The sequence below is a fragment of the Anoplolepis gracilipes genome, chromosome 1 (genome assembly GCF_047496725.1).
Source record: "Anoplolepis gracilipes chromosome 1, ASM4749672v1, whole genome shotgun sequence".
Classification (NCBI taxonomy): domain Eukaryota; kingdom Metazoa; phylum Arthropoda; class Insecta; order Hymenoptera; family Formicidae; genus Anoplolepis; species Anoplolepis gracilipes.
Window position 1 is genome coordinate 7138901 of NC_132970.1, and position 21325 is coordinate 7160225.

Below are 21325 nucleotides of genomic sequence, written 5' to 3' on the forward strand. Positions count from 1 at the left end.
ATCTCGACTTCGCAGACAAGGTAGTTAATGAAAACTTTCCATTAAGAGCTGCATAGTTATTATCCTGCACGCTCGCATAGCCGACGTCTATCAACGCCATCCACATCGCTATACGACTATTTGCTACAGAAACAAAATCGATAATCCGATTTCATTATCACATCATAGAGACTAGCTACGATTCTATTAACTAGCACACGTCGATTCTATAAATACATAGTCATGCGCACAATAGTATAAAGTAATACTATTTATGATGTCTGATTTGATTTATAATGTCTTTGATCTTATTAATTGCTAATTTGAAAACGATAAATATCATTTTTATTATTTTCAAATTATCTTTTATATCTTCTCTTTTTGCTATGTAAAACACTTCTAAGCCTATTAAAGTCTAGAAAATATTTTTTTACCCTCCCAATAAAATTTTATCTTATAGCTTATAGATATTTAAATCTAAAGAAATTATGATTGTTGCGCGGATTATTGTATATAGAATTTTTTCTTAGCTTCTTAGAATTATTTATACGTAAATTACGCATGATCACTTGTAGAGTTTATATCTCCAATCTGAAATTTTTTTTAAAGAGAAACGTGTAATTTAAAAAAAAAATATATATTAATTTAATATTATGTTCTCTAATAGTCATTTAACATTTCTGATAATAATTAATTAATAAACACTGACTTGCATAGACTTAATTTAGCCGATACTTTTGTCTTATCAGGTTATCAGATATCTTTTAAAATAAAAGCTAAATATTTTTCATGAGAAAAGACACATAATATTGATTAGTTTTAAAATGATCAATTCGAATGTAATCGAAGATACATACGAATTCAGAATAATTTCAAGTTGAATATATCATATTGTAATACTTGGTTTATAGATTGCAACAAATTTCCATTTTGCAAAAATCAAAAACAATTTTAACAGCGTTGATCTCTAAGTTTGTACGTTCGATCAAGTTACATTCAAACGTTTAAATCGAACATCCACCACAAATCCCGCGACAAACTCAACAAAATGTCTCGTGAATGAAAAAAATCTCGAAAAATAAAAAAACATGACATACGTCCCACATCGAGCCTCTAAAATACGGAAATATTTGGTTTGTTTAGCTAATCCATTTATTTGTCCGAAGATATACGGCTTATCTTGAAAATGTTAAAACGTAGATCTATAAGTCCATTAATAATCTATGGTGATGTATGAAGTTATGATAAATCTGCGAGACTAAGTTATATGTACGTACATTGGTAACTTTCAGCGAATCTAATTTTTGATACCGTAAAAATAGGTAGATATATATACTATACATACATACGCAAGCACATATATATATATATATATGTACATATACATATATATATATATATATATATATATATATATATATATATACATAAATTTGAATATTGCTGGCCAGTAAAAGTCAAACGCAGGGTGGTTGTGTCAGTTCAAAAATTAATTTTTCTGTGAAACCGATTAATATGCACAGAACATGCATTTTTCTTAGTTCATATACTAAGAATATATATAATCTAATCTTAAAATCTTTATTCCAGATTTTTACTAAATCCTTCTTTACTTCCCTGAAGAAGTATAAGCAAGAAAAATATCGTAGCGAAGTCGGTGAATCGGGAATCATGGACAAGGGGTCTGAATAGCTCCGTGGTTTAAAGCAGGCGTCCGACAAGCCAAAGGTCTTAGGTTCGATTCTCGATTCAGCGACTTTGCTCCGATATTTATCTCGCTTATGCTTTTTCAAGAGGGTAAAGAGGGAGTTTATTAAAAATCTTGATTGGAGATTTTAATATACATATACACTCTTGATATATACGAAGCAAATTTGTGTCCTATATAGTTAATAAAAAAATTAATTTTTCTGTGAAACTGACGCACAACCATCCTGCTCTTATTAGCCTACAATATTTAGATTTGTGTTTCACATTAAGAACTTTATTAATTTCTTAATTTATATATATATATATATATATATATATCTAATATATACAATATGTATATAAAAAAAAACTTTGTGTTACGTTTCCATTATAAACAAAATAAATCAATCTTACACATGTGCGTCGAAATTGAGCATCGAAATTGAAACGTACAAAGAAAATGTTCTCGTTTTTTTATTTAATATCCATTATAATGTGCGTGTTACTTTTATTTGTTATTTGAAATTTAGTCGAGTAAAGTACGCCATGAAATATACGTATGTATATATAAAGTCAACAGCAATTAGAGAGAAATTATCGTGCGACAAAGTTTAATATCTTTTTGGCGTGACTACCGCAAATAACAACCAAGTATACTAGCGACATTTGTGTCACCAAGCAATTCCAATGGAAATTACAATCATGCAAGTAGCACTAGAATCCCTTGCAATAAACGGTCTCAGTATTAACCTGACAGCACATTCCACGTATATTAACACAATTATCGTGTTATCCTATAGATAATAAACCTTAGCTAGACTATACGGATATTAATGATAATATTAATAATATCATCAATAATAATATTAATAATATTGGGTAATAATATTAATATCATCAAGAAAATAATTGATATACTAATATCTAACAATTTCTTTTTCTCGCGACTTATAATTTAAATTAAAATTTAGAAATAAGTATTTTTTAAAATATTTTCGTTATTCTTAATATTATTTTTCAGAAAAAATTATAAATATATATATATATATATATATATATATATATTTTTTTTTTTTTAATTAAAGCTTTTAAATATTCTTTGTCATTTCTTTATGATGTGACGATATATATTTTTAAATATTCATTATATTATGTCATACGCAGAAAATATCAAAATCACTGATATAATATTATTCATTAATATTAATAACTGATTTTGTAATTTCTCTCGCTGAATAAAACAAACATTGGTTGTATTTATCTTAGAATTGATCAAAATTAAGAATCAAATTTTTTAAGACATTTTTTTAAGGCATATTTAAACAGAAAGACTGGTTCAGCTGGAATGGCTAATAAAGATTTAATGCATAAAAATATATATATAAAAAAATTTATTAAGAACACAAATATTACGAAATTAACATGCAGTAATTATATTAGCATTTAATAATATACATATACGTGTATTTTTAAGAAGTGACACATACAGCGTAGATGTCCTCATTAGTGTGTTTTTATAACATTGCTAACATTGCTGAATTAATTATTAAATATGCAACTAATTTTGTTTGCAGATATATTTTTAAGTGAAAAATGTTAATATTTTATAATGTTTTAATGAGATGTTTTTGTCCCGCTTAATGTGCCTCTCCAAGGACGATGAGTATATTAACGTGTTTTCCATTAGTGTCCGAATTTGTTGTGATCCTGATTAATGAATCTATCTTGCATAGCTTTTTCAATTTTTCTTGTTTTTTTTTTGTTAAAATATATTGTTTTTACATATTTTTGGACATTTAAATTAATTATATAATTTCAATATATATTAATAACACTGAATTTTTCACAACGCTCTTATATCTCAGGATCAAAAACAAAGTTAAGGTTATCAGGCCAAATACAAAAACGAGAGACACAAAGAGCACACTAATACGGATAAGCCTTAAAATTTTGTGGTATTACTGAATTCACTTTAAAAAATAAAAAAAAAATGCTTAAAAAATACTTGCTTCGCTATTTTATTCTTATATTAAATCGATTTATGATATAATCATTTTACATGATAAAAATTATGTTATAATCAATTTATATTCACATCTGTTTCTTAAGATTTTTTATGAGATATTCGAGTAAATTCTTCAAAATTGTAATATGCATTTTTCGAAAGATGTTTACTTTAATAGTTAAAAAAATTTACTTTTTTGTAACATATACATTAATAGTTTAAATTAATTCATTAAGAAAATATTTTTTTATTTATTTTTTACTAATTTTTTAATAACTTATTTAATAATACAAAAGTATAGTAATAAAGACCATTACTCTACACACACAAATTCGAAAAGGATGTGGCAGTAATCTATACAAATTAATTAATAATTGACTAACTAAGTGCATCCTAAATAATTAAAACAAACCATTTATTATTTAACTGATCGATTTCAAAACAACTCGAGCTTATTAAACATTGATACGAGATCAAACTATCATCTGCGGAAGTCTCTTGATATTAGTAACCTGGAATCAAATTCAGGTCTCTGGGTCTCTCGTCCGAAGTTTCGTTCATCCCCTCTCTCTCTCTTCCCTTTCCATCTCGCGCTTGACGATGTGTAGTGTGAACGCACCCGTACGCGCGCAGGGGATAGAAGCGACAGCGACAGCGACAGCAGGTATAGACCCAGCCTAGCAGGAGCGTAGGTGAGGTGAGCTGAAATAGATCGATGGACATGCTGCGCACGCAAGTACCTCCGGTTGTGCCTCTGCGGGGATAGGAAACAGCGCGCCACGAACTTCCGTAGGGTAGGGCGGCATCGAGAAATAGCTGGTGGGAGTCATACTAAAGAGGGTGGAACAGTCGGAGGGATGCCAAGGAGAGAGGGGAATCTGGAAACGAGGGGAAGCAGGCGTGTTGGAAAAACGGGAGGGTGAATGTGAATGTGGAAGTGAGACGGTGAATCAGGGGAGGCGATGCGTGACGTGGCGCCTCAAGTGAGAGAAAGAGAAAGGAAGAGAGAGAGAGAGAGAGAGAGAATTCCAAGATAGAAAGAGAAACGAGTAAGACTATTTCGAGGAAGAGAGATGAGTGTAAAAGTAGGAGTGTGCTGAGACGATAAAGAGAGAGATGGCAATATAATGCAAGAAGGAAAAAATATATACAAGATAGAGAGAAACGGAGAGATCTCTCTGGAAGAGACGAGGAATAAGATAGTCCGAATTCTGAGTGAAATAGATGATGGCGGAAGAGAGGTGGAAACCACTTGGGAAGGGAGAGGGACGCGCAGGGATAACACCAAGAGGGTGCAACTGGTGAAAGTGGAAGGAGTGCGACGCAAGCGACTACAGGGAAGAGAAAGAAAGAGAGAGAAAGACAGAGTGAGAGAGGCACGCGACGGCGTCTCACCTGTTTGCCAACCCGCCAGTCTGGTTTACGCGCCCGGTCATCCGTCGGCGCTACAAGTGGCTGTTTCACTGCGACTCTTGAACAAGCGCGGGATCGTTCATTTGTGACTCTTTATTGCCGTAAATATTCATAGATTGCGAAAGTACGTGTAATAAACGTTCCAAAAACGATACGATACGTGATACCTTTCGCTTCAAAAGACTCGTCTCAATTCTGTTCCTGCTCATCATTGCCGTCGTCAGCGTCAGCGCGATGGTGAGTAATCGGAGTCTGTGTTTGATCTAGGTCACTAGTAGTAAATCGCTTCCGGTCTTTGTTAGATCAAGTGACAAAGACTCTGTTTGAAATTTGAGACGCAGGATCCGGTTGTGTTATATAAGCATCGATACATGCTAGAAACTTAGTATTGTTTCAAATCTTAATTGATCATCTTTTTATAGCGTAATATTAATCACAGATAATAAATTATTTCAATGTTCAGGATTAATAAATGTAATAATGACATTTTTTAATGATAGTAATAAATTTCTGGTTTACTTATTTTCGTTCTTACGACTTACTCTTATAAACATGTCATTATACACATTTTCAAAATTTGAAAAATTAATGTAATAAAAAAAAATCTATGGAAACAAATGTAATTTATTAGAAACTAATGGGTTATTCAATGATTATTTTTCACAAAAATTGCAATTAAATAGGCTTTTTAATAAGTTTTAGTTGCAAAAAAAATTATTTAAACAACATAATTTAAAACAAGAGATACTAAAAAATCATAGTGATGTAAAAGTTACAGCACAATAAAATACATTAATTCTTTGTTAATTATGCTAAATACATTAGAGATCAATGCGGTTTAGACAACGTGTCACACTAATGGTAGACACTAGTTAAACTATTGACGGTTCTATACGAATTACATTTCAGTGGAACACGTACGCAATTGAATGTCATAGCAAGTAGAGAGGGTCAGCGTACCGTCGGACATGTCGAGGATTATCGCCCTACCTGAATTGTTGTGCATGGGTCGATGAACGTATAATGACTTTTGATGGGTGGGAGTGCCAATGTAACACAGAAACGATTTCTTTAATAACATATACAGTGTTCTAAAATTAAATGTTAAAACTTTTGGAACATGTGAGGGATCGACTATAGGGATAAACTAGATAAATTAAGAAAAAAAGTCCTTCAGAGATTTGTTTATTTTTGTTTCAAGAGGACTTAATTCACGTTCTTTTCTTCATTCGATACTTTACAACTTTTATTTCATGGTAAAACAAAATTTTCATAAAAAAATATAATAAAATAGCACTAAAATTATAAGATTTAATAAAAAGCATTATGAAATAAAAGTTGTAGAGCGTGGAATTAAGAAAAGAGAATAAATTAATATCTTGAAGTAAAATTAAAAGCTGTAAAGAAATTCATGATAACACGGGATTATTGTGTCTTGTTTACTTCATTTATGTTTGCATTCCTTCTTTTCTTTTATGGATTAATTAGTTACTCATCAGAAGTCTACAAATGAATTAATTACATTTGTCACAATATATCGCGTACATATTCAAACATTGAATATATCAGCATAGGTTTTATATATTTTCTTCCATAACAAAGCAGAAATGAGCAAATCTTTAAAGGACTTTTTTCTTACAATTAGTTTATCGGTCTTGCACACGCTCCCGAAGATTTGACATTTAATTTTGAGCCATTTTCTATATTACTTAACATTTGTGAGTTTTAAATAATCTTTAGGAATATTTACTTTATAGAAAACTATTAGAAAAAAATGCTTATTTATTAGATATTTTTCATAAAATCCGCAAAAATATACTACAAGTAATTAATTAAAAACTGTTTTTATCTTTGAATCTTATTTAAGTATTTAATATATTACAAATAATTACAAATATATTACAAATAATTTAAAAATATTCGAGATATTTGATACTTTAAAATACAAAAGCAGTAAGATTCTATGTGCATACATCGATATAAGCTTAAATAAAATTGCATGAATATATTTACATTCATAAGTAGTTTTGCAACTAATTTAAATTTAAAAAATGTTATTACATTTTAATATGTTAATATATGAAATAAAAATGAATATATATGTATATATATATACATATATAACAGCTTGCATCTAATTTATATTGATTATTGTATAATTATTTTGTATAAATTCTAAAGTTTCTGAAGATTGCTTTAAATTTGCATTAGTGTTTGTAACTGTTTTATTTTTCGAGTTTGTTCTTATCGCGCAATAAATCGCTTACTGTCTGAACTTATTAGCTGCCTGAACTTGATGGACAGAAATTACCAACTACTGTACTATTTATAATTATAAATCAAATTATAAATTTATAGTCGGATTTGATAATTTGTTAAAATTATTTACTCGTTTTTTTAAAGGACTTACTATGATAGTACAGGATTGAAATTAATGGCATACTCTTTTGTTAAAAGGCTGTGTTACGCTCGTTAATTAAATGACAGTCGAAACGAGTAACTATTTCCGACCCGATAGAATGCGCAGTATGTGCATCCGGAGTACGAAAAAGCAAACTGTCGCAGTCTCTCTTTCGCAATCGATTAGCTCTGCTTGTCAGTAACGGAAGCGCTTTAGCAGGATCGAAGACATCTGTTGGATTACAAAAATCCGTTTTTACGTGACGACGTAATATAGGGGATTTTTTTTATCTTTTTCGCGTCGAACCAGTAAGCCCGAGCAAAAAAAAACGTATAGCAAACAAAAGAAGGTCCTCAGCAAAGATTAAACGGAAAATGAAAATTTAGAATTCGGATTTAATTATCCGAATTTAATCTCTGAAATCTGTGACAGAAAATATATCTAGATCTGAGACTTTATTGTAAACATGGAGTGATTGCTTGTAGGAATAATAATATTTGTATACGTGTAACACGTAAACAAAAAACGAACCATTTACTTTTTTAATATTATCTAGATATAAGATTATAAAAGACAAATTTAAAAAAATATGACACTAGGAATTAGTTTAGCTTTAAAAATCACTCAACTGTCTAGCTAATTCGGATCTATATTACAAAAATGCATGGATAAATTAAGCACAATAGCTACTCTCTGATATTGGAAGAATCCGTCAGAGCGAAAAACTCATCGTTGATTGAAGCACGATGGAAAACTGACGAGTCGATTCGACGAAAGAGAAACTTCTTGCCGCTTGATTCGAATAAGAAAAATATGTCGATCTAACGTTTTCAGTTTCCATTCTTCATATTTTTGTAGCTTCACGAAAACAAAAACGCTGAATCAAAATAATGCAAATTTCTATTAAAATAAAAATTTGACCAGGCTCGCGTATTCAACGACCTCACATTTTCTTTCGATTTCTGACTTAATCTAACTGACTTTCTGGAGTGCGCGTTGCCAATTTATATTCGGGTTTGTTCTTCGAAAAACAGTGTTTGATTTAGGACTTGCTGGAACGATCCAAGTACCAAATAAAGTTAGGGAACAGCAACTCTTCTTTACCCTTCTTTTCTTCGAGATATTTTCGACAGGTCGGAGATCGAGATATTTTCTAGGCCGTGAAGGTCATTTGACCGGATAAAACAAGTAGAAATCATAATCAATGATATAGAAAGTTTATAAAGGAATGACATATGATTTAAAGCTCTCTGTTATGTAAAATGAATATATCTTGATAAATGACATACATTGTTATTATACAAAGTGTCCTACGAATGAAATTAATACGCAGTGTGTCACCCAAAATATTTAACATTGAAATATTGACGTTTAGATAGTGCAAAAGCTACCGCATAACCCCCTTCCCCTACATTGTTGTTACTACTACAAATTTTTATATCACAGTAGATTAAAGTCACATTATTTTTAAAACATGCCTCGATTTAGCTTTAAAGAATAATATTCATGACATTCGAAAATTATAAAATATATAATAGTTTTTATTACAATATTAATAAAATTTTTCATATCTCGATAACTAACAATAAACCAAATTAATCTATAATGCATAAGAACTTTTTTGTTTAGACCTTTACAACACATTCTAGAAGTTTATCGATTTACTCACATGCGGGAGTACACCCTGTATATAATATAATTGTTGCATTGAAAAGTTCTCTAACTATGATATTTTTTTCTAAATAGAAGGTTAGAGACTAAAAATAAATATACAATAATAATATAAATAATTTATATACAATATTCTGACATTTTTCATATGTGTATGTTTATATTTCAAAACATCTAACGTAAACATGAAAAGACACGTGTCCAATTTTGACGCACATTAGTAATGAATTGTCTTGAAAGATATATCAATCATGTATATATTAAAATTGACATCTAATTTGCATTGTTAAACTTCTTTTGCGGTTTATAATGCACTATTTGGATACGTATGCCATTATATATGTATTACACTATTCCCATGTCTCTATATTATGCGAGATGAGGAGTCATGATGGTGAGATATCATGTTTACGACAGCATGAAAATGCTAATCATGACTTTTTGATTACCTCGTATTTATTTTACGATTTATCTCGACTAATTCAAAATAGCTCTCTTTTATTAACTTTTGTGAAAATGACAATTTTATACCTCTTTAAATTAAAACTAAATTCTATATAATTTACAGATTTAGAATTAGATTTCAATCCATCACTGCATATACAAACATGAATTTTTATGTTTAATGACAATAATAAAATAATTATTGATATAACTATTGAATATTGGAAGTTATTGAGTAATTATCACAAACAGTGTATGATTTTTTTCATAGAGTTGAAGACATTGGCACAAATAATTATTTTATTATTGTCATTAACTGTACAAAAATTATTATTATGTCCATATATATAGATGTATATTGAAATTCAATTCTATTTTCTGTTGCTGACAATTCTCTGACGATATTAAAATTGAAATCAATTTATGTAAAATATATTATAAATCTACTACATGAGATCTATTTCTTCTTATAACATAATATTGAACAATAGTTGCTACACGTGCATCACAAAAGAATCAGAGACTTCAGTTTCTCTCGGTCGAACTATTTACCAAAAACAATTCCTGTGCATAGCGCTAGAACTGTAGTCTGTTTCTTCGCCTTTATTATAGTCTGTGGCAAAAACGTGGCATTAAAAGGGATATATATATATATATGCGAAAAAAAAGGAATTTCGATCTCGCGAATACGATAATGGCTGGATAATGGCAAGCAGCGAGAAAGTAACCTGTCGTAAAAACGTAAGAAAATTTCTCCGGGCGCTGCGTTAATTTTCTTCAATATTCTCTAGTCGTTACATCGTTTTCTCATATATAGTGTTATAATAATTCTTGTAGCGCGGACTTAACAATACAATATTGTAGAGCTCTCGCAAAAATCCTTAGAAAATCTAGCGCGTATCTAGTTCAACATCGAGAATGCCGCCAAATACCTACCTAATAAGAAATGATATTGTTTTTTAACAGAATTACTTAACTCGACGAAGTTAATACAAGTATAAATATTAAATATTAAGATTAAATATTAAATATTAAATATTAAGATAAATATTAAATATTAAGATATGTGAAATATTTATGTTTTTAATTTACATCAAAAGATTAAGTGTATATAGTTTTAAAACATGTATAAAATATATATTATAAATTATATATTATATTATAAATTATATATTATATATTAGAAATTACAATAAAAAAATACCAAATATTATTGTAGTCTTAATTCTAACAAGATAAACTTATCCTATTTTAAAATAATGAGATCTCTTTTCGCATTGATATTTCAGAATTATTACATGTATATCGGAAAAACTGTCTTCTCTCTGAATATAATAATCTTTTTCTTGTACAAAACTTATGTAACTTTATTAAATTATTATATCTTTAGATATAGTAATAGAACATAAATGCAGATTTATTTTTATAAAATTTTACATATCTTAAAAATTTTATTAAATTTCCATGTACAAATGTTACATACCCATGTCTGATACATTTCTTTTTAATTAATAGAAAATTGTCAAACATTTAGAATTTAGTTAAACGCTCACTTTATTTATATGACGAAATTCATCGAATTTTAATCATACAAGCTATATACTGCAATATATTCTGACATTTTTCATAAAAACCAATCTTTGTTTTTAAATACTGTGCACGAGAGAGAGTTTATTTCAAATCAATCTAAATCACAAATTTGAATACTTTTAAATTCAATAAAAAATGGAGTACATGGCAAAAATTATAACGGAATACTGTGAAAGTTTGCATCTTGTTCTTTTAACAATAAAGTATTATCCAATTATGTCATCGGTCTTCCCGCGATGTACTTTAAAACTTATTACATGAACTGAAGTTTCGTGATACATAGAACCTGTTGGCTTATCTCATCGCTGCCGGATAATCACATATTTAAAGCATGCAAGTGCGGTGAATATCTGGTTAAATTAATTAATGTAATTAACGAACTACTTGGCGACGCCAGCGGATTGTGGGTAAATTTCGTGGCGCGATGTCGCGTAATGGACATATGGCATTCCTATGCATTAATAATAGGCCAATAATTATAATAATCGTAATCACACAATATCGCACAAAGCCGGAAACGAGCAAAGCGTATTCGTTATTAGCGCTCGATTGACTTGTACCCACTATTTGACGTCCATGATTGACGGCGAATTCCACGCAGCTTGCGGCTATCGACAGAAATCAATTAATAATACAGCTGGATTTTAGATCTGCGAAATGCAATGAATTTCTATTATTCGATTATTTGGAAAACTAATTATTTAAGACACAAATAATCCTTATGTTTAAATAATATTATAGCTATATCTACACATATTTTCCTACACGCAATGTAAATCGATAATTAAATTATTTAAATTTCTTTTTTATTATTACGCTTTATTCTTAAAATAAAGATTTTTCTTAGCTTTAACAAAGAGAAAGAGAAAAAAAAGAAGAAGAGAAAGATAGAGAGAGGGGAGGGGAAAAATAAGACATGTTTATATATTGATTGCCTTATGTAATATATATATATATATATATATATATATATATATATGTATATAATTAAAAGATATGCATATTTAAATAATGTATTCCAATGTTCGAATAATTCCAAAATTCGAATTGTACTTTAATGACCTTCCAAATAATTAAGAGGTATAAACATATGATCATATTTACAACTAACAGTTTACATCAGGAAGCTCTATTTGAATTTACAGATGTCATGTGAGATTTGTGGTTGCGATAATGCAGTGATTCGTGCAATATGGAAGGCCATAAAAAAAATTATCACGAATTAATGATTCGCGTGTTAAACGGGAGTTGGTATTAAAATGACGATTAAAAAAGTTTTAAATACACTTGTTAAATTGTTTTTTTATTTAATACGATTAATATTATACCTACTTTTTTTTATGTCTATGTTTATTTTATACTGATAATGAGACATATCATACCTATTTTTAAAATACAAATATATAATTTTAGATAAAATCTTACTTTATAGTCAAGTTCTTAAATAGGCATATTTAAATAAAATTATAATTTAAATGCATAGGCCATTAGCATAAATTTTATTTCTAATTTATATTATTTCCTAATACATTTTATCTCGCATCCAGAGTAAAATTAGATCCTGAAACTAACTTATTTAAAATTTTTTTGAGACTCTTAAATATGTATGGTCACATATAAAAGTATATATAAAAATAGTTTGTAAAAGAAAGTTAAATTATTTATTTCATTAATAAAGAGATAAAATCTAGAAGAGTAAACATCTCACAAATCATCTATTTTAGAACATTTATATTCAAGAACTTAAGGCAGATAAACTTGTCATGTGAAACTGCAATATCCGTGAGAACAATTCTCTTTAATAAGAGCGTCCGATACGAGCCACATTGAACGCGATCCAATGAATAATGCATAAATTCAATTCACGCGTATCACGCGTAATTAATCACAATGCTTAATTGAAGTAAAATTGACATGTTTCGTTCGAGGGCGTTAGTGAGTCTCGCGGCCTTTGTTCGACATATTTCATTTTCTTCTTTTTTTCTTTATTCTTATTTATGCTCCATGAATCGCGGTTAATTTGCATTGGTTTCGAAACGGTTGCGATAGAACTATTGGAAAGTCGACGGCTTTAATATAAAAAGCAATAAACGAAAAATCGAGGAATTGAGTACAACCACGAAGCTTTCTACCCTACCCAAAAGCTTTTTACTACTTCCATTGTCGACATGTATTCTACCATTTCCAGAGCTTTTCTTTTCAACTTTTCCCTTTTCCGTCCTCGTACTTTATCAATCTGAACGTTTGTGGAGTGCACGTGCTATTTCTTGGGCTCACAGTTTAATTCCGCTGGTGTACCTTTTTAAATATCTTCGTTACATAGATAGTAAGATTTAATTAGAAAATGTAATTTTACTTTACTGTGTTCACTTCCTGTTCTTTCTCACCGCAGTATATGCTTATACTGATAAGTAAAACTAAATTAATAATGATATTAAAAAGATTTGTAAAACAATTCAGAAGATTTGATAAAAAATCGTATTTAAACTGTGCATTAACACATAATACATCATATTATGTAAGAGATTCATGGTATATTATTTATTTAAAATTAAAAAATATAATCATATTTTTATCATTTAATTAAATAATTAAGTAAACATGAAATTTATGACTTTATAAATTAAACAAAACAAAAGTTTCGAATCAATTAATTAAATTAAAATTGAAAAAAAATTTCTAACTGAATTACATTAGAGATCCGCATCGATAGATAACGATGTAGAAAATTGCAACATGAATCAAGAATGATCGCGTAGTACATTATCGTGTTTGTTATCGGTCGTTGATTCAAAAAAGCGAACACAGTTTTCAATACCATGTCTCGCACAATAACTGTCTGGTTACATGCTGGCTCGTACTACTAGTGCAATTTATCATTCACTGTGCGCTTCTTATGAAGCGTTTCTTTTTACGATATGTCGTACCATCTGGCTACTAACACACTGGAATGTAAAACACGAAGGAAACAAATTGAAACTGTTTGTCCCAACGTTTCGGTATTGCGTGTCAGAATAGCGGAACAAACCGTGCATTTTGAGAATTAATAGTTACTAATCTTTTCATTTTCTTTCGCAACGAATTGCTGTACTTTTGAGATATTTCACGGAAAATTCGTGATTATATATAACAATCGCGAGTAGTGACGCGAGAATAAATGATTGATTGCATCTGACGCACGCGCGTTTACGTATGATTAATTGCGTATTGTGTTTCATACATTAACACGGAAATATTCTTTATTTAAAACTGTCAGAGCGTTAGCTATTTATTCATTTATGTTGAACTGTGTACATATTTCATTTGTAAAGTATAAATTGTGTTATTACGAGAATGAATTTAATCAGAAATTGCAGAAAGTAACCGAGATGTGAAAAAAATTAAATACACAATTGATTTGAAATGGGCCAGATTGATTCGCAATTTTATACGAGAGCTACAGTTATATGTTTGTGTAAAAATATTTGAGATATTATATATATTTGAGCACACATACACGCACGATCAACAAACAAGCATAGCTATTTCAAAAGCATTCTCCCGAAAATGCAAAATGCATTCTATACATTGGCATATTACAAGTATTATATGTATTTGATATAACACTGTTATATTTGATATATCACTGTACTAAATTTCATTTGACAAATTACAAAGTTACATAATTCCTCTTCATTCTAGAACTAAATTTTTTTATTTATACAATTCTCGCGCATTTGTTGTTGATCTCTTTGACATATGACCGACATATGTACAAGAATAGTGAAACGAAATAGCAAAAGATACACGATGCGATAAATGATATAAAAATTCTCATCATTTTTACACACACACACATTTATTTTTTTTCTTTTTTTTAAACTTTAAAATCCTTGAATATATATAAATACAATATATTCAATTTTCAAGAAAATGATAATAAATATTATATACATATACATACATTACGTACGCGATTTTTGTAGCATAAGATATTGCAATAAATAATTTAATAGAAAAATTGACTTTTTTATTTATGAAGTTTCTCTCTCTCTCTCTCTCTCTCTCTCTTTGTCTCTTTCTTTTTCTTTTTTTTTTCTCTCTCTACATCATTCTCAGCGTCTGCATTGTCACATTTATATTCAGCAAGTAATTTTACGTTCAAAGTAAATCACTATTGTGACTAACTTTGAGAAAATTACCATTCTAGACTTAAAATCCTTATATTACGTTCTAAACTCGTCTTTCATAAAAATTTTACTGAAAAATAAGGTAAAATAAATAATAAATAATAAAAAAATATTATAACAATACTATAACATGTGTTTAATATTTAAAATACAGTCGGACCCCTTATCCTATGACCCTTTTATGCTACGAAACCTCTTATCTTACGACACAAAATTCTCTTATGCTACGACCGCGAAAGAGGAATTATACCTCCACTCTCAAATTTTTGTCGTAGGATCAGAAGTTTAAGGGGAAGATTCCGGACCGAAAATGTCGTAGGATAAGAGATCCGACTGTACATATTTAAAATACACGCTTTTCTGACGCTTGTTGACAACACGTGGCAACTGGAAATTTCCATTTGCCTCGCTGCATCTCGATCTGCTCGTTGCCCAGACACTGAAACTTTCAGTAAACGTCGGCCTGAGTTAAGTTTTAACAAGCCTCGCGCTCTGTTCCCGTCATCTTGTCGACGACGAACGCATTCATACGGAAATTATTTCCGTAACAAGACGATCAGATCTCATACGGATGTTTACACATAGTCGTTATCAACATGATAACGACTACTTTACAAAGTTTCTTATGCTTCCAATAGTTAAATTTTTTGCAAATCTTTAATAAAGAATAATATAAGTTTAGGGCCAAATTGGCCTGTAAAAGAAACGTATAAAATCAGTCTATTTTTATACTTTTGGACCTGTTGATTTCAAATTTAAAATTTAAAGTTGTCCAAAATGCAATGAAAATACAATTTCTTTTATAGGAAAGCCTCTTTTCAAAGCAAATATTTTCTAATGGACAAATGGAAACTGTACACAATAGAAGTCTTTTTTTATTGATACTTTTGAGAGGGAGAGTGCTAAAGAGAGGGAGGTGAGGTTTGCGACCGCTCATTTTCAGCAAAATTCTATATTTTTATGGTTCTATGTTTTACGAACTCACTCCATGTTCTCAACTTTTTTCATTGTTTGCTGTAATATTTTGCATACATATTTTTCTTCTCTTATTGCAAGACTGTAGTAAGTAATAAAGCAATAAAGTAAATACAAATATAAGTATATTTAATAAGCACATTGTTTGACTTTTTAATTAAAATAATGAATAATATGAATATAATATGTATTTAATTACAATATAATCTGTAATAATCAGATGTATATATATATATATATACATCTGATTATTATAGATTAACATACAGGATTTCGCGAATAATCGAGACTTCTGGAATATGTTTATTCTAACTAAGCAAAAAAAGTTCATATAAACTATATATAGATCAATTTAGCTCATTGTCACTTATCGAGATATAGATAATTTTATTATAATAAACAAAACAATACTAGGCATTTATTATTAATTAAATACGAATATTATTCTCTAAATCTAAATTGAAGAATGTTTGTAAAACAATATGATTTTACTTTGAAACAGTTTGTTAAATGTATCCGGAAATTTGTAGTAGTAATAAGAATATATGGCTATACTTATGTGCAGTGGTCTTAGCACTAACCAAATGCCAATATTTTTATATCAAATAAATATTTGGAGTGACATACTGTGTATCTAATGGAACGTCTTTGAACAAGGCAGGATCGGAGGTTGTTATCAAAACTTTGCGTTATTGACAAGATATGCCAACTCAATATAAGAATTCAATTTATCATATCTCGATAACTGAACCAAATTTATCTATAATATATATATATATATATATATATATATATATATATATATATATATAAACCTTTTTGCTTTGAACAATATCTAGAACACATTCTAGAAGTTTGTTGGTTTATTCGGTAAGTTTATATATATGGTGCGGCGCTAGAATCCAGACAAAAGTTTTTTCGAAAAAAGCACATGTTAAATCCAACATGAAACATACAAAAAAATACTTTTATACATATACATGTTGGTGGGTTCCAGGGAGAGTATATTGAATAAAAGGGATTCCGAAAAAACCCACCATAGATATATTAAATATAGATAGAGCTTTGTGCGATCTCCGCCCTAGGTCCGTGGTGCCAAGATAATTAGATAAATAGATAATCTTTTTCCCCTGTGTCGCGCATGTGCATTCGTATATTTCGACAGACGCAGATTATTGGTCATTTCCTCTGTTATTGGACACTTAAAGAACTGCGCGATTGTACATTACACATGCGTGACGGGGGAAAATATCTCCCCTTGACTCTTATCTTGGCAACTGTATAATAAATGAAGTTCTATCTATATTTAATCTATGGTGGGTTCTTTCGGAATCTCTTTTATTCAATATAATCTCCCTGTGTCGTTATTATCTTTTCAATTCGGTCCCTGAATCGCTTGCGCGCGGCCTTTAAATGCACGCGGTCCATTTCCGCAAACGCTGCTTCAATAGCGGTCCGGAAGAAAGCCATATTAAGGTATTTCGGCACTTGTTAGTAACCCTTTTTATAACACCACATAATAGTCTAAGAGATTCAAGTCGGAGGCTGTTAGGAGAACCAGAAGTCCTTGGACCAAAAGAGCTCGACGTTATCCGAGAGTCAATTTTGCACCAAATGACTAGTGTGAGCGTCTTGTCGTGCACTTCTTGGGTGATTTGCCGCACAATTCTTTCGCTCACCCCCAAAATGTATGCTAATTTTCGAAGAGATATCCCCGGATCCTTCGAAATCTGCTCTTGAACTCTGTTTATGAGCTCCGGCATCTTTGTACTTTTCTGCCGCTTATGTTTTTTTTTTGCTGGGGTGGCGGATTCTTTTGTAGACTTCTTTAAAGCTGTATACTTTTTTACAATGTCGTAACTATTGATCGGCAATATCCAAAGAAATTAATTATTTCAAACGGTATCCGTTCGGCGCGCAGGCTTTCGATTATCGCTGTTCTTCCATTATATTCTGCACTATTCAACACGTGTTCCGTTATTTTTTGTTTACAAATTTTTACCCACATATGTGTCTACATTAGTGCTACGTAGCGCATCGTGGCGGAATTATATTAATACAGCAAGAACTTCAAATTGAATTTTGTCCGGATTCTAGCGCCTGTATATATACATATACATATATATAAAATTAAAATAAGAGATAATATAAATATGTATATAATTATATTCTGATAATAATCATGTATATTACAGTCAGACCTCTTATCCTACGACATTTTCGGTCCGGAATCTTCCCCTTAAACCTTTGATCCTACGACAAAAATTTGAGAGTGGGGTATAATTCCCCTTTCGCGGTCGTAGCACGAGAGGATTTTTTGTCGTAGGATAAGAGGTCCGATATATATATATATATATATATTAATATACATAATTATTATCAGAATATAATTATATACATATTTATATTATCTCTTATTTTAATTAAACATTCGAACACTGTGCTTATTAAATATACTTATATTTACTTACTCTATTGCTTCACTACTTACTACATTCTCGCGGTAAGAGAAGAAAATACGTACGCGAGATGCTACAGGGAACAATGAAAAAAGTTGAGAAACGCGGTATGAGCAAAGCATAGAACCGTAAAAATATGAAATGGTGAAAATAAAACAGTTTTAGTCGGTCTGTCTCTCTCTCTCTCTCTCTTTCTCTCTCTCTCTTTCCCTTCTCTCTATTACTCTCTCTCAAAAATATAAATAAAAAAAATTTCTACAGGATTATTTACAGTTACCATTTGTTTATTAGAAAATATTTGCTACAAAACGAATTTTTTCTTTAAAAAAACTGCATTTTCATAAAGTTTCTTGCATTTTGGACAATTTTAAGTTTGTCAAATTTGAGTTCAGCAGCCCCAATAATATAAAAATAGACCAATTTTATATGTTTTTCTTATAGGAAAATTTTGGTTTCCTAAACATACATTGTTCTTTAGAAATAAATTAAAATTGATTCTGTATTATAAAATTTTTTTTATTTATCACTGTATATATTTTTTCTCTTTGCATAAACACAAAAATTTTATTTTGTAAATAACACTCACTTTAATAGCAGCTTAATTCGGCTACAATTAAGATATTATTTCTTCTTTGCACTCTGTAGAGCACATTGATCCAAGAAAGAATCAAAAGCGAACGTTGTAGAATGGCTTTTTACACAATCTCTGGACACAACCTTAATCTGATTTATCCTCGATTCATCTTTTCTATGCGATCGGAATACTGAAGAGCGCCTATTCGAACATATAACGCACGCCTCAAAATGAAATATATGTTTTGATCTGTGAAGAATTTAGAGATATATTATTCATGGCTCGAAAAAGCCTACGTTGACATGTGTAGTACAATATTTTGTGCTACAGCATGGACATAATGCATATATATATGTATATGCAGCTTTGAAAAAAAAAAAATATAAAAAATTAACAATTATAATATTATATATACAATATAATATATTATTATATATATATATTATATTATATATAAATATATATATATTATATATATATTAAAACAATATATAACAATATAAATTATAAATACCTTATTATATAAAAAAGAATAGCAAAGTTTTTGTAAAAAATGTTTTTGTTTAAATATACGTTATTTATACGCTTTAGAATTTTAAGCAAATTTTTAATCATGTTTTGATATGTCCCTTTTTTGAAAGATATACACATTCAGTATTACACAGATAATTATTAATTCATTTTATATTATATTTGTATTATTATGTTTTAAGATTTTACATAAACATGTCAAAATTTAAGTAAACAGTAAAAATTTGAGATATATATTTGTAGATATAATTGTATAAACAATTTGCAGATCTGTTGATATGTATATTTAAGGACTTCAAATGTTCGTGATTTTAGTCTAATAGTTTAAATATTTGCAATGTGGCAAGCATTACTGTAATGTTTATTAATTAATTATTATTACAAGATGTAAATTAAATAATACATGCATTATACAGTATGTTGACATAACAGTATAGATGTCTCATTTATTACATTAATGTATTATGTAATTGAAAATGAATAGTAAGTAGATGTGTGAAATGCGGATCAATTAGATAATGCATGTTTAGTTATGCTATAATATTGCAAAATATTACCTTATACAATAATTCATGCTACTGTATAGATGGGAACACATTAAAATTATTTTCTTGTTATGAATAGAGGAATGGATATTTCTCTCAAATTACAATTCTCCTTGTCTATTACTTTCAAATTATTACCATTCTTATTTTACATTAAAATATTAAAAATACATAATACATACTTATTTCTAATATTTTTCAATGTTAATAATTAAGAAAAACTTGTTTTTAATATTTCTTAATCAATGTGAGTGATTAAGAAAAACTTATCATCATTTATTGTACTTTGACTAAAAAAAATTGTGAATATTATAAATAAATACTGTAGAGGTAGCTTGTTGTGTCCTTAAAAAATTTTATTACATCTAATAATGTTAGATAAACAAAAGTAATTTTATTTAATAGAAAATGTAACTTATGTACTAAAAAGGTAAAACGCGCAAGGCATTATTTAATGCGAAATATATGCGAATAGTTGATTGAAAAATTGATTTGTTTATTACCATTAAAAATTAGAACATTTTAAAACTTTTTTTAATTACTTATTTTTAATTATATCTGCTACAGGTCATCTTTTGACATAATGTATTATAATTATACAAAAGTAAAAATATTTCACAATTTATATTTATGTAGAATATCTGGATGTATTGTTATAATGTATAAAAATCCGTAAAAAATTAGTAATTGAAAAAATAAGAATATATAAAATATGCATATAAATTATTTATATTCGTCATTAAAAATATATTTTAAGGAAGCATTAAATTAAAAAAGTATTTATTTTTTGCCTATATAATAATATGTATAATGTTATACTCTATATAATAATACAAAATTATATTTACACAGCTTCTTGTTTTTTATAGTTTAAAATATT

General features: G+C 29.0%; 1 protein-coding gene across 3 annotated transcripts in view; it reads left to right on the forward strand.

The window, feature by feature from the left end:
• The first annotated feature begins 4705 nt into the window (after positions 1-4705).
• Unc-13-4a (BAI1 associated protein 3) overlaps positions 4706-21325 on the forward strand; it is a 90085-nt gene continuing 73465 nt past the window's right edge. For all 3 annotated transcript variants that reach the window (XM_072894206.1, XM_072894284.1, XM_072894352.1), the window contains exon 1: positions 4706-5323. The gene's annotated coding sequence lies outside the window, so the exon portion shown is untranslated. The remainder of the gene's footprint in view (positions 5324-21325) is intronic.